This window comes from Sinohyriopsis cumingii, chromosome 11 (assembly GCF_028554795.1).
Source record: "Sinohyriopsis cumingii isolate HCF-2022 chromosome 11, ASM2855479v2, whole genome shotgun sequence".
NCBI lineage: Eukaryota > Metazoa > Mollusca > Bivalvia > Unionida > Unionidae > Sinohyriopsis > Sinohyriopsis cumingii.
In genome coordinates, this window is record NC_142971.1 from 78,725,833 (window position 1) to 78,752,033 (window position 26,201).

The following is a 26,201-nucleotide window of genomic DNA, read 5'->3' on the forward strand; positions in this document are numbered from 1 at the left end:
ATTCCTTTCCTGCACACTGTGCACTTCATTATCCCTTCCCTGCAAACTATGCACTTCATTATTCCTTCCCTGTTAACAATACACTTCATTGTTCCTTCCCTGCAAACTATGCACTTTATTATTCCTTTCCTGCAAACTGTGCACTTCATTATCCCTTCCCTGCAAACTATGCACTTCATTATTCCTTTCCTGTTAACAATGCACTTCATTATCCCTTCCCTGTGAACTATGCACTTCATTATTCCTTCCCTGTTAACAATGCACTTCATTATTCCTTCCCTGCAAACTATGCACTTCATTATCTCTTCCGTTAACAATGCACTTCATTATCCCTTCCTTGCAAACTATGCACTTCATTATTTCTTTCCTGCAAACTATGCACTTCATTATCCTTACCTGCAAACTATGCACTTCATTATTCTTTCCCTGTTAACAATGCACTTCATTATCCCTTCCGTGTGAACTATGCACTTCATTATCCCGTCCCTGTTAACAATGCACTTCATTATCCCTTCCCTGTTAACAATGCACTTCATTATCCCTTCCCTGTGATCTATGCACTTCATTATCCATTCCCTGTGAACTATGGGTTTCATTATCCCTTCCCAATAAAAATAAGTCTCATTGGAACTCACCATGAACTTTGCACTTCATTATCCCATTACTATCAAAGTAACACTCATCAGCTACAAGATCAGTAAGCTGTTTGCTGACATCAGAAACTAAGAGATATATGGCTCGTCTTGTCAGGAATGTCTGGTGTGTGGTGTAAAAGGCAAACTGGCCTGCAAAGTCCCATATTGTCAGTGGTGAAGTTTTGTCGGCATCTCTTTTTAATTTATAAACATTTTCCTGCAACAATTTTAGCATGGCTATCATGTTTGTTTCTGACTGAATGGGTGCTGTCTGAGCTAGTGCTGGGGGGGGGGGATTCTTCTTGCTGACTAGCAGATGAAAGATCTTGGCCAACATCATGCTGAGCAGAACGGATGTATAATACTTCTGATTCCTCGCCTTCATCAGCAATATCAGCCACTTCATGGCTCATATGAGTTGTCTCTCCTTGAGGAGGAATTGTCACCTGTTCCTCACGAGTGGCCATGTCCTTCATTGATTGCTGCTCATTCAGGATTCTGGCAAGGCGCTGTAATCGATAATCCTGTTCGGAATCTTAAAACACAAGGAACAGGAAATAATACTGAATTTTAAATTGCACTAAGCATGAAGTTGGCAATGAAATTGAAAAAGTAAATTAGGCACACTTTACCATCCCATACACATATAGACACTGCAAATACTGTGAGCTAGCATTACAGACTTTGCCAAAAAAGATACCCCATGTCAGATAAGGTCTGTTTTAGATCTAGTCAATTTGAAGTCTGGCAGGCAAATAAAATAAAAACGAATTGAAAATAATACAAAAATCATTTTGTTTTTGTTTTATAAGTTATGAAAACAAGAGCAAGAAAGTAGCTTTTTATAACTATTTATTCAAATCAAAGTTCAGGTTGGACTTTTGATATGTGCTTCTAATTAGGACAATATTCACACACAGACCAAGGCTCAAATCCAAGACCTCACTAACTCTAGATAGATGCTTTACTATCTGTGACATCTTAATACACCACATCCATTTCTGTGAGATATTTACCCTGCTCAAAGACATGTCCTGATGTCTTCATTATCCATGACCATAAATTTAAATGTACCTGGATTTATTAAATTAATTAGTAAAAGTTACATGACATTTTGTTCTCCACCGTTTCAATAAAATAGTCTTGATGTTTTCTCTATTATTTTTCCTGAGCTGTAGGGTATGGCAATACAAACTGAACCAACGAGATGTTATGACATTAAATACATTATATTTATTATATGCTCATTTTTTCCCCGTTAACTTTACATTGTCAGAATCTTTCAGTATTAACCGATACTGAACTCGCATGACAATACATATATAGCATTCACGTGAATAAAAGAAATACTTTCTATTGTAAACAAACAATGGACGCAGACGCCAGCACTTTTGATTTGTACACAAATCATTTACACTTGCGTAAGAGGCTCTTTACGTTGTGGTTGTTTAAATTTGTTTCTGAATGAACTAAAACAGATGTTTCGTGGACTGCCACATAACATCTGCTTTGGCACATCCCGAGTTGATACAATGTTATTGATTTAGGCTAGCTACAGTATATAACAGATGCAATATAAGGTCCTTGCAAATAACATACAAGTGACAAGTCATATACTGTCTTCTTTAGCAGGTGACAAGAATGACAAAATAAAATATACTTCCAGTTTTACATCCTGAGTTTCCTCAAATTGTATTTTTTTTAATTCTGCAAATCCGAATTACATGAGCCATGTCATAGGTTTTCAATCTGGATTACACATTTCGAAATTGTGCTATAATTTCAATGATAAGTACAATTGTATCCTCCTTACTGCACTCAAAAGGGCCCCGAGTGGCCGAGTGGTCTAAAGCGCTCTCCGTTGCGGATCACTGCCATCTCACCTCTGTCTGCGTGGGTTCGAGTCTCGGATTCCGCCAATGTGGGTATGTGAGAAAGCTTGCGAGTAGCTTCTCGTGGGTCGGTGGTTCTTTCTGGGGTTTTCCTGGGTTCTTCCTCCACCATTAATACTGGCCGTCATGTATAGCCTATCTTGTGCTGAAAAATGGCGTTAAACCCTACGACAACAACAACAACTGCACTCAAAATGAAACATGCATTAAATTCCATAGCGTCTTTTTGATAATTGCAACTGAAAGACTTCAAATTTTTCCCACGTTTCAAACATTCAATGACAGAAACAGAAACACAGATGTCAACACGCTTCTCCCTAGCTTCAATCTCATGTATTTCATGTGGAATCGTCACATACAAATAAAGTCATTAATCACTAAATTTCCATGAATCGAGAAGAATACCAAAATCTATTCATTCCAGATCAAATGGAAATGTTGTTGCAATGCACATTCATTCACAATATGACTCCAAATTTTAATTTTAACTAGACACACCATTTTCTTTCGAAAGTTATGTCAAGCGCATGACTAAGTTCAAATTTATCTAGGCGGAGTTATGTGCACAGTAATAAAATTGATTTGTGTAAAGATGAATATGCGCTTGTTTATTTAGTTTGGAATGTGGCATACATTCATTTACGTTGTTTCTTGTAGTGTATTTTGTTTATATAATTGAACCTTAGGTAGAATAAAACAATGAGCATATAATTAACCCTTTAACCCCGGATCCCGTCTGTAGGCGTGATCCGGTTTCTGCATTCAATGGCCGATCCCGCCTGTAGTCGTGATGTTTTTACTGCATTCAATGGCCAATCCCGTCTCCAAGCGTGATGAATGTGTGTTAGATTCAACGTCTCTGATTGGTTAGAAATGGGTTTATTCCAAGAACTAACAACTATTAAACCAATCAGAAATGATTTTACTTTCATTTGCGGAAATTTGAATTGTTCAAAAGCTAAGGGCTCCTGTTTTGAAAGCGGTTTAACTACACGTGTTCTGGTCATGAAAAATCGTAAATGATGGCGGACGTAAGAGTGATTTTTGATGAGAGCAAAAATGAGGTGTTTTTCGGGTTTGATCTTGAAAATACTGAGCAAGCTGAGGAAAGATATGTTCGGCAGTTGGATATTTTTGTGAGATTTCGATTTGGACATAGAAGTTTCTGAGACTGAATCGTCCGAAGATGAGAATGCCGACAGCGATGATGATCGAGTTCTTGCGCATAAACGTTGCACATAATTTTGTAAATTCTGTATAAATAAGTCGTGAAAGACTTGGACAATAGGGAAAAAGAATACATCACTGTGTAGACAAATTCATTTGCAATAAATGGTGAAACTTTCTTGGATTTTAATTGGATATAAGCAGAGAAATTAACGTAAGAGTGAATGCATGTGCACGATGTTTACAAAATTTTTCAAACAGGTAAAAACCCTGGGGCACACGCAGCTAGACATAGCTTAGCGCTGCTGGGGCATAGCAGCAGTGATACTGATAACGGGTCTGGGGCTGAATGAGTTAAAAGGTTACTGCATTTGTATGGGAAAATATGAACTCGTTTTGTCGGAACGATATAATGCACCTCCAAGGTCGTGCAGTATTCCATGCCAAAACTCGTTCATATTTTTCCATACAAATGCAGTAACCTATAAATATGAACCATTTCAGATAAATATAAAATTTACTTGTGGTTCACTATAAGTACAGATACGGTAAAGAACAGTTGAAAATTGGAATGTCCAGTATAGAAGCAAACAAATGGCGACTTAGGTCAAAGTGAATAGAATTATCACAAGAAGCTAAATCATTAAAGTCATTGTGAACATAACCATCACTGACTTGACATTCTCATTTCAACTCTGTAACCCAACAAGTTGTATGCATTAATTCCAGAAATTTGTAAGAGGCTAGAATATTTAAGACTTTGTCAACAATGTTTTCATCGACTTAATATGCTAGATTAGATTCAACCCTATAATTGTGTAATTTAACAATTCATGAATATAATTAAGTTTTCCGAACTCACTAGTTTTTCCAGATCATTATATGTTCACTGACCTGACACATTCATTTCAATTCCGTTTAATATCAATTCAGTTCAAATGTGCCACAAATGCATTCAAATATTAATATGCATTTCCATTTAAGTCAAACAAGCACACATACTAAGTTATAGTAAAAGTGCAAAGTTAAATAATAATTTGCATTTTAAAATTAAATCCTATTATTCCTTCTTAATTGTGTTGCAATTAAATCCAAACATTGTAAATCTTTCATGACATTTTATTGTTAAAAATGGTATTATCATAATTATTAACAATATGGTGTTAATATTAACTATGACCTCAGGCATGACCCAATGGTTTTTTTTGCAATTGCCTAGTTCACCTAAACAGTTGGGCCAGAACTGCATGACCTTGTTGGATATTATCATAGAAACACCAATAAATAAACATGGAAATATTAAAGCCATTGTATAAAGACAAGACCTGTATGATTGTGTTTACAAAATCTATTACAGAGGAAATATGTTCCTTGGTCTTTAAGCTAGCTAAGAATGATGATAAATAATACAGATGTTCTCACACAAATTATTTGGTACGATCCTTCTAACCAGAACCCCCAGGTCTTTCTGGAAATGAAGTTGCCTGGTTAATGGCTTATATGGTATATACAGATACCACTCACCATATAGCTATGTTACAAAGCAGGTTAGCATGCAACAGAGGGTGACTAAAAGCCGAAAGGTGCATACAGGATGAAAGCCACATATACATTTACACAAACAAAAGGGAAAAGCACACTAAAAGATACAATATACGCAACATCAAACAACTGTGTTACTAGCATACAATGCAGTCAAAGGTAAATATCAAAGCTTAAAAATGTCCACATGTCTGCTCATATGTATGTTTGGTGTCTGTGAAAGAACAGATCACTTCATGATGCTCAAACAACTGGATGAGTGTAATTTAAGCAGATACAATATTATGTACAATGTGGGATATTTAAAACTGATCCAGGACAACAAAAAGTTATAAGACACTTGCTCTACTGGGTGGGAAGTTATCCATTTGAAAATATTATTTTATAACTTAATAAAGACTGTTAAATTTGATTTTTTTAACCAAATTTGTTCTACAGTTAAAATGTATGGGTGCACATTGTTCAAAGTATATGTAAATAAATCTGTCCATTGTGCAACTAAAATCTAGAATTTCAATCCATTTTTGTTCCAAATAATTTATGCTTAGTATTTTTGTCTGCCATATTTCTACTTTTGCCTGTAAATGAATGTTTGATCAACCTCAACATAGCCAAAAACGATCTGTGTACCCACCATTAAGCAAAGTGTATTAAGCTTTCATGTTATCTGTCTTTCCATTCATTACCCATTTAATTTCCACAGAGTGACTATTGTTGTCAACATCTATTGTTACTAAACTCTATAGATATCTTACACTTGGGGGGAGGAAGAACCCTACTGATTTGGGGCAAAAAGGTTAAGGTTGCTGTGACTGAATGAAGAAAACAAGTTTCTAAATACAATAATTCAAGTTCTCTATCATTTACAGTTATGAAATTTTGCATATAGTTTGTACTTGGGGAAAGGAAGAATTATATTGATTTCTACAATTTGGCAGACCAAGCAGGTATTTTAGTGCTTTGTCCTAGAAGCATATATTGGATTTCATTACTTGCCTCCCTTAGTATGTAATGGCAACTAACCTATAGTGTAACAGAGGTGCATTGTACACAAGTCCAAAATGGTGAATGGTGAAGGCAAAATTGCCTTCCAAAAGGATATTTTATAAGTTTAACATCAAAAGTATGATTATATGCCAGAGGGGTGCCATTACAGGTCTATTTGAGTGGAAGGTATTTGTACAAACAGGGACCAGCAGTGGACAATTGCATATTTATAAGTCCATTCAAGTTGTGTCCTCCCCTTGTCTCAATCATGTAGAAACAGCGTTCAAATTTGAACAACCTAACTATGATTGGATGCGGTGGCCTCTATATCCCTATATACATATGACACATTTACTCTCAGAATGGAACTGGATGCCAGTTCTAAGTAGAATTTTTTTTTTTTTTTTTTTGTTTTTTTTTTTACATATACAGATTTTTAACAAGAAACATATGTCCATATTCAGGTTCAAAATACAGGACAAGGAAAAAACCTGGACACTTGGAAGCCATGCATTATGTAAAATAGCATGACAAAAAGAAAATTGCCACTAAAATTGACAGATAACAGTATAACGTAATACATTTCACCTCACAGTAAATGCATAAATACAGAAATATGGATTTTTTATAATTGTGTATGCCCATATACCTTTTGCTCGCCTTGTCCATTCGCAGTTCGATAAAGAAACATCACAGCAGTTGACGTATACATCTATGCCCTCTGTACTACATCTCTCAGAAATGCTTACCTCCTCCCCAAGAAGACGCTTGACCAGGGTTGTCTTGCCTACACCAATGTGTCCGACAACCATGATTCGTATGTTGGATACTGTCTCCTTTCCATCTTTCAGAGCCTCTTCAAAAAGTTGGATGGACCTGTCATCCATGTTTAAAATTTCCATTGGAACACCTAAGCAAATAATGGATAAGTTAAATATATATTATCAACATTGTGGCAGTAGGTTCAACTAGTCCAAATGCACAAGCTTAAGTTGTTTTATAATAGTACATTTGGTATTTGCCCGAGTAGGCAACATCAACTTCTGAAAGTGTAATAAAAATTAAAATATATAAAGAACTATTTTTTAAAATAAATTTGTCTTTTTATTTCCAAGTTATCTTTTAAGTCCAGGAAGTGGGTGGGTGGGTGTTGGACTTTTAATGTAGCTTTATCAATTGTTTCAGTCTTAACACAATGATGTCTGCAGTGTGGCAGTTTGTCGTGATGTCTAGCACTGAGGAAGTATGCTGCAGACATATAGCATGATGTCCCACCCAGTCAAATTATCCTGACACCAGGCAGACCATTCCTAACACTAACCTCTTTAATGATGAGCATCAAGTGATTAAGTTGCTAGTATCATTTTGAAAGTCTTTGGTATGTCTCATCTGGGGTTCAAACCCATGACCTTCCACAGCCGAGACGGATACACTACCACTTAGGCCAAAAGAGTACTCAGTCCAAAAATAAAAATTACGATGCAGAGTTAGGAGTCTTTTGCTAGGTGTACATCTGAAGCAAGTCAGATCTTTTCCATGTCAAACAGAAATTACACCCATCACTCAGACACCAAAATGAAGAGAATTAAAATTTCTTTTAATGATTCCTACAATATCCAGTGTCTTGTTTGTAAAATAAGGTTAGTGTTTTCATTTAAAAAATCAAGCCCAACACAAATTATAAATCTGCAGATCCCAACCTAAAGGTTCCTGTTTCTGCCAACTTTGGAATTTCTATTCCATATATGTTTTTAGTAACATATAGACCTGACACACACCAATAAAAGTTCTTGGTGTGCCATTTTTGATTTATCTTCATTGCTTTTTAGTAACAAATCGATTAATTTTGTTATAGAAAATTAAGTTATCACTTCATAAGGAACTTTTTTACTTCCATATATGTGAAAGCATTAATCTGATTGGCTAATTGAAAAGTCATTTGAACATAATCTCAAATCAGTATCTGTCTGATAATAAAAAAACTTGAGCTTTAACATCAACCTGAAGTTTCTGAGAAAATATTACTATCAGTTTGCAGAGATTACAAACTGTACATGTATTTCTTAAGCATGTGACATATGTCAAAAATACATTATAGTCTTTAATATATAAAATACCAGTTGTAAATGTAGTCACAGATATGCATCACCCTACACTTGAAACATGTTGTCCTTAAATGATTTTCTTTTCTTTGTGGCAAACAAAAATACATAATCCCTCCTTATCACCCCTGCACAAAATGAAATATAAGAATGTCTGCTGCGGATCTGAGAAAGTACTGCAGTTGGGTTGTATAAATATATTTTTTCAAAAAGTTTCTATCTCATTTTCTTCAACAAATTTGCCATAAATTTCCTCAATTTTTCTGAAGGAGGCTGGGGCAGATTTTATTTATCCCATCATACAAAAATTAAATGTTCATTTCCTAAATTAAACCTCACTTCATTTTGATAAAAACCACATACTCACCCCTCACCTATACAAAATATTTATTCAAATCCTTCATGTAATGTGAGACATTAAGTAATCAAAGGATAAAGAGGCATGCACACTTATGCATGATTCCAACAGCAATATCCATTTTTTTGTTAAGTATGTTGATACGAAGACTGTCATATTCAAATAGGCTTAGTTGTATCATGGGCTAGAAAAATATTTAAATTCTGGAGAATTCAATTGTTACTTGAAAGTTTAAATATACGGATACACTCCAACTATTTATGGACTCTTATTTCCAATTGATAAACCTTATATTTATATTAAAAGTTTATGAAATTATTTCCATGTAGATACCACAGGGGCTCATATCAATGCTTACAATTTGCATACAGATGCACTATACTATTAAGGTACTATAATGTACATGTATAATTTTGGGTAAATTGTTAGCAACTATACAAACCCCAGTGGCAACTAGTACTAATATCAGTGCCCCTACTTCTCAAGAGCTCAAATCATTCTCTTTGAAAGAAATGCTATTTTTAGTAGATAGACTGTCACATCAAAAAGAGCATGATCGTGTAGACCAATAAATCAGCCCCAAACCTGTAATGATACTAAACAAAATCCACAAATCATCTATGATTACCAACACAGATTTGGGGGTTTGATTTATGGGACTAATGATTGTGGGGCTGATATACAATTTGGAATATACCAGCTGTTATAACAATGCACAATCAAAACTGAGTCTACCAATGTATGAAAGTTATGTGACAAAACTCTCAGAATCATAAAATTAAATATTAAATAAAATACAGACTTTATTATAGTTTCTTTAATTACATGACACCTAATCCAAAATGATACACTTTGAAAATAATTTGGTTTTAGAACATGTTTGTGAAATTCATAATTAAACATTTAAAATGATTGATTGATTTGATTTTACTTTAACGGCGCATCAGCACTGTAAGGCTATTTAGCGCCAAACAAAATGTTATATGTATAATCTTTTAAAAACTATGATAAGTCTCATATCGACCAGCGATATTAAAACACAAATAGTTGACATTAAAACGGTAAGATGGTAACGGTGAAAAATAAAGCTTCCCGATCAACGGGGGATGTAAATGTTGTATGTTAATGAAAAATTGTGAAAAGGTATTAAAAGGGACGGTATATATATTGCATAAAACTGCACAAGGTGACTGCATTTAAAATAGTATTGCCATGACAACATGAAAAGTAATAATATCTTTTAGCATGCATATTTATTACTTTCTGTTTTCAAACAATAATAATAATAATAATAATGATGTCTGACTTACTTGCTACTTCAAATTTAGTCAAAACGATTTTGTTTTGATTTCTTAAATGCGAAAATATACTCTTCAGGACCATGCAACTTACCATGTATATTAAGTTTTCCGTCTGTTAGAAATAGTATCTATTTAACGCTGCATTCACCGTTGACGAGTTCAATTTTTCCAAATAAACAAAAATACGCAGAGGGAACAAAGTTTGGTTTAATTTTTTTAAGTTTAAAGAGATTTTAATTTTGAATCATCAGCAGTATTTGCTTATCTCTGTGCAAAGAACTAAATACATATACAGCCTTGTCTTTTCAGTGTGCTATAAAAAGTCACTTCGTCCTTCTTTGGAAACGTGAACAGATCCTAGTAAATATGGCGCAATGAACAAAGTATCGTAGAATATCCAAATATGGTATAGTTAGCGTTAGACTGGTCCCCTGCAGTAGTTCTACATGTGACTAAACACTATAGGAATATACCTAGGAATAGTGAAAAACAAGGTACCTGACTGGCATTATTTACTTTATTTGACAACACATATCTATAAATGGCGTGTATTTAGTTTATTTTCAGTTTATTTTGTTTCGTTACTTGATAAATATTCCTTGCAAAATCAGTATAGAATCGCTCCATAAACATCAATGCTATGAAAACTATGTTAAACTATTGAGAATTTGAATGTTGTAACCCAAGATGGTGAACCCGTCTAAAGCCGATTCAATGTCGCGTGCAACGAGATATCAATGAAAGCGCCACCTTCTGGGGAAAATGTGTTTTACGCTAGAATGATCATAATGCCAGTTAAGTAGCCTGCCGCCATTATGACAGTCCATAGAGATTTTAATTTTTTATATCAATATTTTGTGATAACAACCAGGGTAGACAACATTAAATAACCATGAATGAATAGACTTGGGTACACATATATTAGTAATTAATTTTAAATTAACAAATAACATTTTATTTATACTTTAAATGATCAAAGATGCTAACGTTGCCGTACTATTAAATCAAAATAATAAAAAATGAGTTATTTATTCCACTTTAATTTTACATCTTTAAAACATTTTTGTCTTATATTAAATCTATAAATATAACATTTATAACTGATACTTTTTGTTTTCAAAGGTGAATTGAAATCCTTCATGATTGTAAATAAATAAAGTATGTAGTTCTCGTTATCGTGTAATGTAAAATTTAATTTAAAATAAAATCATTCATACCTGGTTGATGTGAATACTCCAGTCTGTACACTGTTATTACATTACTGTACCTGCTTGTGGTGTACATAACTCCATGCTGGTCATCATAGAATATTCCATAGGGACTTGATGACACTGTGTGTATGGTCACTAGCTGACCGCTGTCTGTCAGCTGATGAATGCTGTTCGAGTTCCAGTCATACACGTAAATGAAATTCCTCCCATCAATTATTATTGAGTTCGGTCTAAATCCATCATGTTGATACAGAAACTTTGGTGTGTGTGGATTAAAAATATCATATGCATACACACCATGAGTAGTAGTGAAGTCAGGAGTCCAACACGAGATGCAGACAGTGTTGTCTTTTACGGCCAAGTGACTATCACTACCAAAGCCCCTTTTACAGACCTTGTGAGTTGAGTCTACACGTCCATCTGTAAGGTTTACAACACACAAGTACAACATGTCCCTTTTCCAACCGCTGACAACGAGTTTGTCTGAATTCAATTTTGCCACTGAATGACATCTGTAAATTCCTGTCCTTACATTTAATGTCTTGACCTGTTTTACGTCATGTATAGATTTCAATGACATGATTACAATCCTACTGTTTTCCAGAAACACAGCAACTTCCGTCTTGCTAATAAGACAGACACCCGTGGGATGTGACTCCACTTCGTGTGATGTAAACAGTTTGCCGTCATGAAGTCTGTAAAGATGGAGATTCCTCACGTTCCAGTCTATGACCAGCAACATGTCTTCTGTCACCACAACGCCATTGTAGTCGGGTTCACGGCCGGCTGTGGATAAAAATGACATAAATCAGTAAACGGAATACTCACAATACAGACATATATACTTCTGGTAAACAGTGCAAAATAAACTAATATACATTTATATATCTCTTTCTGACCTAAAATAATAATCTACTGTCCTAAATTTAGCCACCACCACCATTATCGTAATTGTCCTGTTGTTTGTATTATTATTACTATTATAGTTCGTTCCACAAAGTATCTAATTCATGTCACACGAATTAGGTATTTTTAGCTACACTGAATCACGAAGACCTGAAAATGTATCGAATTACAGATAGGAAAATTTACCTATGATATGTGGAACAAACTATAGACAATACCTTTCAGCCTAAAATGATAAACATGACCTTGCTCTGAATAAAGCAGGAATAAAGGGGTAGTGGTAATTTTAAATAAATTTCAAATAACTCCTGATAACTGTCATGTGTGATATATGGCCAAGTATCAATACAAACTACACGAGGTGATAGTCCAGGGTCTATCCTCACCCTCCAAAAAAACATATCCCACTCCTATTATAATGGACGTTGTTTTCTTGCATCATAACTTGGAAAGTATTGAGATCCCCACCATATAGCCATATATACGCATATTGTGCATATATAGATAAATTGATATATGCAACCGAAATAGCCCTTACACCAGTAGATTTAACACCTTGGCCATTGCTTGGAAATTTCCGATGTCATCACCTCATAACTATGTACAACTTACATATTTGTTGGGTATGAAAAGGCAAATGTACATACACAACTGATATTTGCCTCTAAGGCAGTCATTATCAACAGTATCGAGGACCGACCCAAATTGGGCTCAAACTTCAGGTTTCCAGTCAAAACGAGAAGACATGGATATAGATGTTAAACATACACCAAATTTTTAAGCTGTTGATTGCTGTTAAGGTATCCGCAATCTCTCCCGTTGTGTGTAGCCCATATATATTTATGAGAACACACGTCATCAAAGATACAAAAAACTGATGAATGAAATTGCTAAAATTGATGAACGAAATGACTACGTTTTTTTAAAAATTTATATATCCTTGATACTTTTTTAAAAAAAATCAGTAGCTGGTACAAACAAACAGACGAGTATGCATAAAATTATCAAATTATGCACAAATAATGACAGTACATTTAGATTCTACTTTCTGTTTTAAAAAAAAACTGAAAATTACGTCGAGGATATAATGCCTGGCGAATGAAGAATTAATTTTAGGTAAAAACGAAACAAAAAGGTAGACTTTTCTGTTGAAAAATAAGGATTTAACGTCAATATTTTTAGACGAAATAAAACCCACTTCACAGTGGCGATACAAACCAGAGAGAAACAATCATCGCTCAGTACAGATACTCGTTTATGTCAGTAAAAAAATAAGTGATTGAAAACACCCACTCACTCTCTAACACATAGAACAATGGGAGTGGGTGTTGGCCATATTTTTCTCTTTGAATGACGGAAACAACAAGCCCTATCCATTACTCATGACACTTAAAACAATATTTAAAATAATAAAGGTTGAAGAGATAAATTATGTCTTCCTGCAATATTTTCCAACGATGGTCTACATTACAAGCATGTATTACCCTGACTTCTTCAAAGAAAAGTCCTCTTTTGCATGAAAACTTCTGCATTCTCCATTCCTGTCTGTCGTCTGCCACAAAATCCGGCTACACATTCCAGACAGCTCGTGCTCTTGGCGCATTAATACATTACCAGGTTCATTGGAACCCCAGGCCCATCTGTTGTATTAGACAAAATAACCAATACCCCGACTAGTTGGGCGGTTTCGCCTGGTCCTATATGTAGCTACCAACGCTATTCTTTTAAAAAAATGACGCAGACTGCTTTTGATAATTTCCTCAATTCTGTAGCTTGAACAAGTAAGGAAGAGTACCAGAACAACATGGCTGAAATAGGTACTTTCCAAGTACAGTTGCCCATTTTCCCCTTCAATTATGAATTAAAGTGATCAGCAGCTTATATGGACGTGGCTTCATTTATCTTCTCTTTCATATTTGTTACTGAGTAGACAGGGTCAGTATTAATATTAGTACCCCTACTCAACCACGACAAATAAAGTTGAGGCTACGACATCGTAGCTAAGACAGGGTTATTGTCTTTGCTTTGGACGTTTTTGCATGTACTAAATGCTTTTAGAAATTTAGTGACTAGGCTGAATGCGACGATGGCAGTATCTTAAATCATGTGTTTTGGTAATTACACGTGCTCAAGACGTAGTTAAATACTTCCTTTTAACAACCCTTTCATATAATATACTGTGAATTCGTTGGGTTTTTATTGAAAAGAAGTTATTGAGAGACATGTCCGATTTAAAGTCGTTAGAGTATTTTCATATTTATTGTACGCCCACATTTATAAATTTTAGTCATGACCTCTGAATGGGCAGCACTTTATCACCTCTTACCCCAACCCACCTTAACTGTCCTGTGAATTAAATTGACATTCTACCATGTCTTCCAGTTACATGTGTTCAACACACTCATGCCCAATTGCATTGAAAGAAAACAAACTTATCGGCTTTCTTCATACCTTTGGCATTAGTCTTTATTTAATGTTTGTGAGTGGACATATCACTATATTAAATGAATCCTCCGTGTGACCACTGGGAACTTTGAGACATCATGTTTTTTATTCAGTTCAGTCATGCCCAATAATACTCAGTAAAACTACTATTATCAATCATTATGTACATGCATGCTATGAACACTTTTACTTGGTTTGAGGAAGCAGGCAGTATAATCATCAGGTAATGTAAGCCCTACTCATCCATTATTTCCTTTAAATATCTTTTGGTTTTCAAATGTAGATTCAACCCAGTGATAGGAATATTTAAGAAAGTCTATTTCTGGCATTTTGTCGATTTTCATGCACATAATGATAATCTGTGATAGCAAAGTATGTGTCGATAACACTTTGATATTAATAACTCCATTCTTACATTTTATCGTTTGTCTTCATTATATGTGCTGTAGTGAGAAGATATAAATTAGCTGAAGTTCATTATGTCTGACAGTTCTTAAGTAAAGGATGTTTCTCATTATTTATTTTATTAACAGTTTGATGAATTGCCTTCAACATTTGCAATAAATAGCACAGCATATAGGTTTAAAACATCATAACCATTTTTATCCTAATTTCAAGCCATCCATTTTGTGGACCAAGTATTCCAACCTATGCTGTTGTACCGAAGGATGGTCCCAGGTACCTGAATGGTCAAGCGTGTACTCCATTACCAATCACTGCCATCTCATCTCTGTCCATGTGGTTTCAATCTGAGATTCAACCATTGTGGTTATGTGAGAAAGCATGCCATTAGCTTCCCGTGGGTTGGTTGTTCTTATTGCAGTTTTCCCATGTCCTTCCTCTGCCAGTTATAATGGTCAACATGTACAGTCTATCATATGATGAAAAATGTTGGTAAACCCACATCTCACTCAAGAAAATTTAAGAGTTTGTGTCTCTCATTTTATTTCTTCTAGGGGTTTAATTTAAAAAACTATGACCTTTTTCAAGACTTTCACCCTCCCCAATCTCCAGTCCATACTGTTTCAAAAATAACTTAGAGTTCCAGATAAGATGTTCTAGATATAATTCCACTGTCAACTATAATCAAAACATAGGAACATGCTACTTTGCTGCATGCTCTTTTTGTTATTCTTGGACTAGTGAATAAAATATTTTTTTTAACACTTCCCCTCAATCAAATCATAGAAGTTTACTGAACAAATACTATCATTTATCATCACCATCCTTCTATTCCAGTAAATATATAACATGCTTGTTATAAGTACTTAGCATGCATATCAAAGGGAGATAATGTTTTGCCAATTTTGATACAATCACATTGAGAAATTCTGTACGTGTTTTTTGATGATTTCCTTTTTCTCCATAAAATGAACAAATAATTTCACTAAGTAGTACAGTAGTCCTATTAGTATAAACAAGTTAGCAGTTAACATTCTTGACCACTATTTGGTCTATTAAATAAATTATATCTTACTATATCTTTTATTATCTAATTATAGAATACAAATTAATTCCTAAATAAATAAAGACTTTTTACCATATATGGTATTTATTATTTGTTTTGGTCATTTCATACATATGTGTACATTTTTACTTTGAGTAATAACAAGAACCTTATAGTTGTTTGGCCTTATCAAACACTTTATATTCTTGGACGTTTTTGTTTCCATTTAATTTTAAGTGAGATATCAACAAAAACAGAAGAAAAAAATATTTAGCCAAACCAGGCCAGATCAGATATTTAGATATACTGACTAGGTCCTAAGATCTGTTTAGCCGCAGGTGACTCTGTTATTGTTTTAATTTTGCATACCGATTTAACATTTATATTTTGACTTACTGTTAAAGAAACGTACTGCTATTGTTTATCAACAGTCACTTATGGGATACAAATAAAATGTAGTATATTTTTTAACAATATGTGGATGACCTGAATAAGTTGTCCTGACATTAAAATTTGTGCACCAGAGTTGGGTTCAATTACAATGTAATTGGTGTAATTGAGTAATGAATTATAATTACACTGTTTGTAATTGTTACTGAATATCATCAGTATGGTGTTCTTGTAATTGTAGCTGAAGGTCCTGATTTGTGTAATTACTCAATTACAAGTCAGTTAAAAAAGCAAAGATAATTTTGATGTCAGGTGTTTGGATAATAAAAATGGATTAATATAAAACAATCAGTAAAGCTATATTTTAATAAGAAAACTTTGTACATAAATGATTTTACTTAGTCTGCTGTGGGATTCAGACTTTGGTTCAATTACAACATCAGTGCTGTAATTCAATAATTAATTACAATTACAATTACACTGTATATGAAATTGTGACTAAGGTCAATTACAAAGTAAATGGTGTAATTGAGTAATAAACTTTCTTTGAAATTGTAGTTAAAAGCAAAAATCAACAATGTGATGTAATATTAATTGTTTGGGTGATTTGGATTTTTAACATAGTCTTATCGCTATGATGTCTGCAATGTGGCAGTTTATAGTGATGTCTAGCACTGAGGCATCATGCCGCAGACATGTAGCATGATGTCCCACCCAGTCACATTATCCTGACACCAGGCCGACCAGTCCTAACACTAACCTCTTAATGTTGAGTGCGAAGCCAGGCAGTTGCTAGTACCGTTTTTATAAGTATTTGGTATGACTCTGCTGGGGTTCAAACCCACACCATCCTGCATTTGAAGTGTATGCTCTAACCACATTGTCCACTCCAGTGGTCAGTTGAATTGTAATGAAGATATGCAAGCACATTGTAACTGTAGTAATAATTGAACCCATTTATGTTGTATACTCTTAGTAAACTTTTGTTTTGCTTTGTTTTAAACCAAAAACTATTAGCTCTGTTTAGAAAATAATACCGTACTTGATGTAGACAAGGTATACATGTTAATATGCATATGTATATTACTACTTTATATTTCATGTTATTATAGCAATGTTTCACATATTTACAACCTGGAACAAAATATTTCCCTTTCACCTGTGAAGTCAGGAATTTGTATGCCACAATACTAACAACATTCCCTTAACCATGTTATATTTTTCCTTTCCCTGTATCAAGTACCAATATAGCAGAATGACATTATCATGGTGGAGACAGTGGATATAATTTCTGTCTTCCATAAACAAATCCCTTGAATTTCACCAGAGTGAAAAAGTACTATACTACCAATGTGCTGCTTGATACATGTATTCCAAAGCATCCCTTGTTATGGTTTGGCTCTTTTAAAACTCTCACACACACACACACACACACATATATATATATATATATATATATATATATATATATATATATATATATAATGAGGACTTTGTATAGCGCCTAATCTTTAGAAGCTCTAAGCGCTTTACAACATTAGACAACACCTATAAGATAAAAATCATAATGATATCATTACAAAAACAAACATCATGAAATGAGAAAACATTAAAAAACATGCTGAGAATATTTAAGGTAGGAAACATTAGGTCTTTAAGTTTGTTCTTGCAGTCGAAATAAGTGAGTTTTGAGAGCCTTCTTGAATGTGATCACTGTGTCTTTGTGTCTAAGTTCAGTGGGCAATTCATTCTATGTGGCTGGGCCCTGGTATGCAAAAGAACGCTGTCTATATGACTTTGTTTTGATAGTGGGAATAATGAGTATACGATTGTCAGAAGAGCAGCGTAAGTATCTTGCTGGTGTGTACACATGGGTAAGGACGGATAGGTATGTTGGACTAGAGTCCAACAGTGAAACGTAGCACAGAGAACAAATTTTGTGTTTGATTCTGGATCGAATGGATAGCCAGTGTAGGGTACGTAGCAGCGGGGAGGTGTGCTCTGATCTTGGTACTCTAACTATGATCCGAGCAGCTGTGTTTTGAGCTTTTTGAAGTTTCTGGAGCAGATATTGAGATGAACCAGACAGACTTGAGTTACAATAATCTAGTCTTGAAAGTACTAATGAACACACAAGTGTTTAAGTGGCATCAACTGAAAGATATTTGCGAACTGAGCTGATGCATCTCATCTCAAGATATGTAGCCTTGCATATGTTCATGACATGTTGGTGCAATGTGAGAGTACTGTACAGATATATATATCTGCATCCAGCTGTCTGGTAGATGTAGTCACTTTGTCAAATGCATGTTCATTGACTAAGAGAAATATTTTTTCCTTTACCCCAAGTAAGAAATAGTAACCCCCAGTTCATAAGCCTTTGAATGTATAAAAAGACTTTTGGTGGGAAACTTTGTTATACGATTACATTTTGAAAACTTAAAATTCCATTGACTTTTCATGCCATTGTGACTTTGCAAGGCTTGAAAAGAGTGCTGAGTCATTGTAATATGCACCACCTTACCAGGTAATACATCTGTGCTATAACTGGGGTCTACATTTCAGGTGCCAGGTTTGTCTTTATTTTGGTGTTAGTTGTACTTCTTTAAGGTATTTAAATGTCTGTTCACAGTATGAGACATCTATAAATACAAGTCAGTCACTTAGTGGCCGAGTGGTCTAAAGCGCTCTCCGTTACGGATCATTGCCATCTCACCTCTGTCTGCGTCGGTTCGAGTCTCCGATTCAGCCAATGTGGGTATGTGAGAAAGCTTGCCAGTAGCTTCTCTTGGGTCGGTGGTTCTTTCCGGGGGTTTCCCGGGTTCTTCCTCCACCATTAATACTGGCCGCCATGTATATCCTATCGTGTGCTGAAAAATGGCGTTAAACCCTACAACAACAACAAAGATCAACTTTTTGCTAATTTTCATTATTTAAAAATTACCCTTTTTTTAGTTTCACTTTGGAGATGATGTCTCTATTAGGGTATAAAATAAAATATGTAAGCCTTCATCTTGAAATCAACATCACAATAATTCATGCAAATTACTTTTAATAACTTGCACTGTTAGAAGTGTACACTTTAGATCACTGAAGAATGCAGATTAAGGAAACTTGATGAATGGATGCAACTAGTGGAGTACACATCATCGTCCATAGAATAAGTCACAGTGACATACTTTGCCCTATTGCCCGGATTATCAATGTCTTTTTTCAGTATTTATCAATCAGCAGAACTATACTGACACTTAATGTATGAAGCTGAATGGAAAATAATTTTGTGCTTCTGGTTTCAAGAGGCAAAAACATTTTTCTTTAAAAAATAACTTTTTCAGTTGTTGTGTATTGGACTTTATTCTACTCACAGAATTTTGTTCACCAATTTTCAAATCAATACGTCGGGTACAGGCTTACAGAGCACCGTTAAAATTAGCAAAAGGTAATTATAACATTTTTACTTCCATATCATGTTGTAAATGAAATGTCTAAAGGTAACCCAATATATACAAAAAGAACAAAATGTGTAAAGCATCCATTCATTTTTTTCCCACCTTGATCTATTTGTGCCCACATGATTTTCAACATTATGCATATCCTTTTGTAAACACAAAGGATATGTTCATTGTTTATAGATTGAGTAGGGGCAGTGGTAGGTACAATGAATAAAATAAAATTACTGTTACGTAAATATAAATATAACAGAACCGACTTGATCTTCATCCCGAATGCCATTTCTTCTATAAAGTGTTCCTGAGCTGCATACCCAAGTTTATTAACACATTTCCTTAGTAAAACGATGAAGACAAAAAATGATGCAATATTAGCAATAAAGTTTCACTTATCATTTTCTGCAATATATTTATTGCATTTTTTTCAGGACGTAGAAATTCGGAAATCATTTGCACATCGTCCATTTTGTTTACATTAGATACAGTGTCTGTGATCATTTTGTCAAACTTGACAAATGCTCGTACTAGAAGTAAGAGTACGACAAAAGTACCAGTCTAGTTCACGGCTCATATGTTCTTTATTGTGACGTCATCAATATGCAGTGACGTGTGCGGCGTTCAACCTTTTAACATCATCAGAGCCGTGTTCCAACGCCGTTAGAAAAGAATTCCTGACTTATTCAACCACGGAATTTTGAAAAAGCTTACCCTTCTGCAATAAAGCCACCGTATAAACCAATGCGATCTAAATTGAGTGTGCTGCATATATCAAAGGGTGTGCTGCATTCATCAAAGGGCGTGATATATTCAATGGTATCTTACTGCCAAATTTACAGTACTGCTGTACTCTGAGGGGTATACTCAGTACAATCGAAGGTCAAGGTCATGTGTTTATCAAGTGAAACGTGCACTGTTTATTCTAATGCTGAATTCGAAACTTCATTAAGAGCAGATAAATGGAATTATAGATTTACTAGTAAGTATCAAAATAATTGTATTGGAAAGTTTCAAATAAACGATATCATCATCGTCATCATCATCAAATTATTTATCAACATAACCGTTCCAAGCAGAACTACTGAAAGGTTATCATCATCGTTGTTAGAATGGTCATCTACGATACTTGTTGATTCTATTAATTCTGTAAATATTGTTTTGTTAATTACGGTAACGTTGATGATTATTCCTGTTGATTTTATAGCCAGTGTTGTTGTTGGTGGTACTAAGCGTATCCTTCCTGTGTTTTCTTTTTCTTTTTTTTCTTTGTTTGGGGGTGGGGTGGCTTTTCTTGTTAACTTAAGCTATATTTTTATTATACAGTTGGAAAGTGTTTTGAGGGATGTCTCATGAGCAGAAGACATGTTTTATGATCGTCGTGAAAAGTAATGTTCTATTTCTTTTCTTCATTATATCAATCATATTTGTCAGTCTCCAAAAATGATACTTTTTAGCAAATTAAAGGCCAATACACTTTAACATACTAACATTTATAAAGGGATATGTTTGTGAAACGCTTAATATTTACTTACGCTCTTTTAATTATTCGTGGACTAGTGAATACAATGTTTTTCCTCACTCCCCCACCCCATCCAATAAAAGACGTTCATTGAACATGCTATCATTTATCAACGCCATCCTTCCATTCCAGTAAGTATGAAACATGCTTGTTATAAGTACATGTACTTATTATGCCTACAAAAGGGAGATAACTGTTTGTCAATATTGATACAGTGACACTGAGGAATTGTGTACATGATTTTTAATGATAATGTTTTTTTTTTCTCCATAATATGAACAAAAACAGGGAAAGATAAATACTTAGCAAAACCAGGCTAGATCAGAAATTTAGATATACTGAGTAAACTCATAAGATCTGAGGTTCAGGTGACTCAATTCTCGTGTTTTAAAAATTTGAATTAGATTATTTTTAAGAAGAAAAAAAAATACTGTCATGGTTAATCCACAATTACTTATGGGAAACATTGCACTTTCAGAAGCTTGTATTGTCTAGTCTGGCAAAATTAATTTTCCCTGTTTTAATAGTTGTTATGTATAGTGTACTTTAGACTAATTCAGACTGATTTTTTAACACAAGGGAGTATCCATTTTAGTTAGCATTGTGCTTAGATCATGTATAATTTCAACAAGTACAATATCCTAAGAAATATAATTCACATTGCATCAAAATATCAGAGAGGTATGCCAAGATTCTCTCCACTGTGTATGTTTCAAATGCAAACAACTTCACCGTACATACGTCACTGTCTCAAAAGTACATAATAACCAGTGAAGGCCCTCTAAACAAGCGGAAATTTTCAGCGTGGAAATCTATAACAAGATAGTGAGCATCCTCAATCATCTTTTAGATAACAAGCTTCTCCCGTTGGATCAATATCAGATTTTACACGTGGATTTCATCTAGATGGTCACCATTGACCAGTTTTGTCACCTGCACTTAAATAATAATGACTCTCAACGGTACCAAGCTGTTGTTCGGTAATCATGATAAAGTGGTAAAGAACCCCCATTTCTATATACTACTAATGTGGTTATTTCAAAGGAAGTTGGTTTTCACCAACATGTTTTCCTAAATCACTGTCCTCATTGCCCGGGGGTGGGGGGTGGGGGTGTTCTTTCTGTTGACGTACTTACGTCGCAAAGATTTAATCTAGTATTTATCTCCAGAAATACACAATAGTGACTGATACAGTAAGATCATCAACATTAGTTTAGGTCAGTGAAATTTGGATATCATGTTTAGAATACGTGACACCAACATCTTGCCCAATTGTTGGCATTATTATTAATGTATGCTTTCACATATCTGTCACTCAAATTGATTATCCTGAAACTTAATGTATGAAACTGAAAAGATTCTTTTTATTTGTATCAGTGGTCTGTACGGTGACTGTGTAACAGTATTTCGATAAAGTAAATCAATACCTTATGTATAGGCCTACAGGGCACAATTAAACCTTGCAAAGGCATTACTGACGTTTTCACTAACGTATCATTTTGAGAATTAACTGTATCAAAACAAAACAATATAATGTATACAACAAAGAAAATATGTAAAGCATTCATTCTTTTTTCCCTTGATTTATTTATGTCCGAATGATTTTGAACACTATAGTGTCCCTTCGTAAAAATCAACACTTATGTTCTTTGTTTTCAGGTTTTGTAGGGGTGGTGGTAGATGCATAAAAAAAGAAAATTACTGTTACGTAAAACATTTTGTGTGCTGCCATACAAATTAGTTAAATGTAACACGTTCAACGTGTGAACAAGCTATTGGCAGTAGATAAATACAACAGAACTGTTCCTTTTTAAATATTCCGAATCCCATTGCTGTGTTCCGGAGATTTTAAACCCATTCACTCAGTAAAACAGTTATAACACAAAACCATGCAATATTAAATCTAAAGTTTCATACATTATTTTCTCCAATAATTTTATTTCATTTGTATCAGGACATATACATTTCTTAATCATCTGCCCATCGACTATTTTGTTTACATTGCTTGCTGACTGAATCCACGAATTCTGAACAATCTTACCATTCTGTAATATAACCACTGTATGCACCAAAGGCCTATCAAAATTATATGTGCTGCATTTATCAGAATGTGTGATTTTCTCCAGTGGCATTTTAGTACATAATTCATAGTACTGCTGTACTGCAAGAAGTATGCTCAGTGGAATTACAGGCCAAGGCTAACCCCTATCGAGTGTAACGTACACTACCCGTTTATTGATAGATTTGATTCTAAACTTTAATAAGAACAAATAACTGGAACTTTCGATTTACGAGTTGGGTATTGAAATAATTTAAGAAGGACGTTTAAAAATGTTATCATCATCATCGTCATTGTCATCATTATCAAATTACCTATCAAAATATTCATCACAGCTTAAATAGTATCTACATCATTGCCATCAAATTGTTGTCATCATTATCGTTGCTAATATGGTTGTGTACGATGTTCGTTAATTATATTATTTTTATAATGTTGTTGTTGTTGTGATGATTACGGTAATCATGAGGATTATTCCTGCTATTTTTATAGCTGATATTGTTGTTAATCTTAGCCTTTTTGTATTTCTGGGGTGTGTGTGTGTGTGTCTTTCCTGGGCTACCTGACGTTTTAAGCATTATACAGCTGGAAAGTGTTTCAGGGATGATTTATGAGACCAAGACGTGATTTGTGTACCATTATTTGAAATTAAAAACAATGTGTGCGAAAAGCAATGTGCTGCTTCTCTTTCTTCTTCATTGCAATCATATCTGTTTGCATCTAAAACACGATATTGTGTAACAAATTAAAGGTCATTGAACTTTGTTTTCAGAACCATATGCATGCTTTGCGAGATATTTGGTTTGGTTTGATTTGGTGTTTTAACGCAGAGCAAACACAGCAAGGTTATTTAATACTGCAACAATTGGGGTAAAATGTCTTCCCTATGAACAAACCAGCATATATATTGTGATTGATCTTCGTTTCCATCTGTTCGTCCTTCTTTTGTTCTTGTATCATGAATTGTTACACTGATTAAGAGGATTATCATACTGGGTATCATGTTTCAAGAGGATGAGTAGATAACAGGGAAAGTTTCGGATCGTCAATGGCCGAGAATGGGGAGGGTGTGTTGCGGAAGTGCAGGCAGGTAATCCTGATCCCATATACAATGACTGATGGAGTTATTTAATGCGGAGATAATTGATGTAAAGTGTCTTGCCCAAGAAGAGGCTATCAACTATAAAGTGATTGAAGGTGGTGGGGTAATCTGTATTCCAGAATAAAAAGGAAAAAAGCTGTTCCTTGAGTATACCCAATTTAAAAAAATGCATCGAGAATTGTCTAGATATTTTCTACTTAAATTACGCTCGATTCCTGAGCCACACGTGTTTTAAAAGAAAGACTCGACTTCCATGATAACTTTAACGTTCTAAAGAAAAAGTTGTGGAACTTCTTCATTCCCTAGAAGAACATTTACGAATCACTCGTATTTGTAACTAAAACGACACAAATTCATACTATGTCCAGACCCATAAGGACAATAAACCCATACCATGTCCCAATCCACAAGGCCAATAAATGCATATTATGTCCCTACACATATGGCCGATAAATACATACCATATTCCTACCCATAAGGCCAATAAATCCATACCATGTTCCTACCTATAAGGCCAATTAATCCATACTATGTTCCTACCCATACGGCCAATAAATCAATATCATGTTCCTACCCATAAGGCCAATAGATCCTTACCATGTTCCTACCCATAAGGCCAATTAAATCCATGCCATGTTCCTACCCATAAGGCCAATTAAATCCATATCATGCCCCTACCCATAAGGCCAATAAATCCATACCTTGTTCCTACCCATATGGCCAATAAATCCATACCATGTCCCTACCATAAGGCCGATAAATCCATATCATGTTCCTAACCATAATGGTCAGTGATTTCAGATATTGGTCAGTGATTGTTTTTAAAAAAGACACTCTAGTTGCAAGACACAAATAATAATTTTCATTTTGCATATAGAAGAGCGAAACGTAAACTGAAAAGTCATGCACATTATAAGAATGACTCATAACGATATTGTGAAAAATTCAATTTGTTTAGGGAGGTTATGTAAATGTTTCACAAGTGTAACATAAAAAAAGAACAGTCTCAGTAAGACTGTGATCAAAGATAGATGTGATCCAATATCAGATTCAGGAGAATAAAATGCTGATTTGTTGACTTTAAACCCTAAATATATCATGCATTGTTCTAGATCTACATAGTACATTAAGTGATGATAACACTGAAATAAGTAGCATCAAAACGTCTATACAAAATTGTAAAAATTGAAAGAAGCAAAGTCAATCCTGATATCAAGATTAACATTGAAACAAGCATTTTCAACCCTGATAGCACGATTATTCACATTGAAAAGAACGTCAACCTTGATAGCAAGATCATTACAATGAAACAAGATGAAATATTAGCACTAAAAAAGCAAAATCAAAATTGATTAAAAGATTGATACAGTATGAAAAAGGAATAAATTCGGTTATTGATGCAGATTAATAGAAAATGCTGCAATTGACATGAAACTGGCGAAATAGCAATGCCACTTCTAAATGGTACTTTTCTGTGTCTAACGATTAGGGTGGATCATGTTATCTTTGTAAACATTGTTATATTCAATGGATCTATCACATACCTTCCCTTTCTAGTTCCAGAGTCCTATCCTTGACCAACCTGCAATCAGCATATTGTGATCCTGATGTGGCCATCTTGTCGTTTTAATTTCCTGTGGATCTAGGTGAAGTGAATTGTCAACTTAACACACTACCAATTTTAAGACTCGA

At 34.4% G+C, this 26,201-nt stretch overlaps 1 protein-coding gene and 1 pseudogene across 3 annotated transcripts in view; one reads left to right on the forward strand and one right to left on the reverse strand.

The window, feature by feature from the left end:
• Nucleotides 1-26,201, forward strand: part of LOC149788803 (enoyl-CoA hydratase domain-containing protein 3, mitochondrial-like) — a 433,692-nt gene that overhangs the window by 116,282 nt on the left and 291,209 nt on the right. The gene's annotated exons all lie outside the window — the stretch shown is intronic.
• The window catches only part of LOC149788805 (uncharacterized), a 105,991-nt pseudogene that overhangs the window by 63,898 nt on the left and 15,892 nt on the right, over nucleotides 1-26,201 (reverse strand). Inside the window, exons 4-7 of the transcript XR_016424252.1 lie at nucleotides 26,054-26,201; nucleotides 11,202-11,981; nucleotides 6,873-7,133; nucleotides 636-1,170 (exon numbers count right to left, since the gene is read on the reverse strand). The product of XR_016424252.1 is annotated as an uncharacterized LOC149788805 (transcript). The remainder of the gene's footprint in view (nucleotides 1-635; nucleotides 1,171-6,872; nucleotides 7,134-11,201; nucleotides 11,982-26,053) is intronic.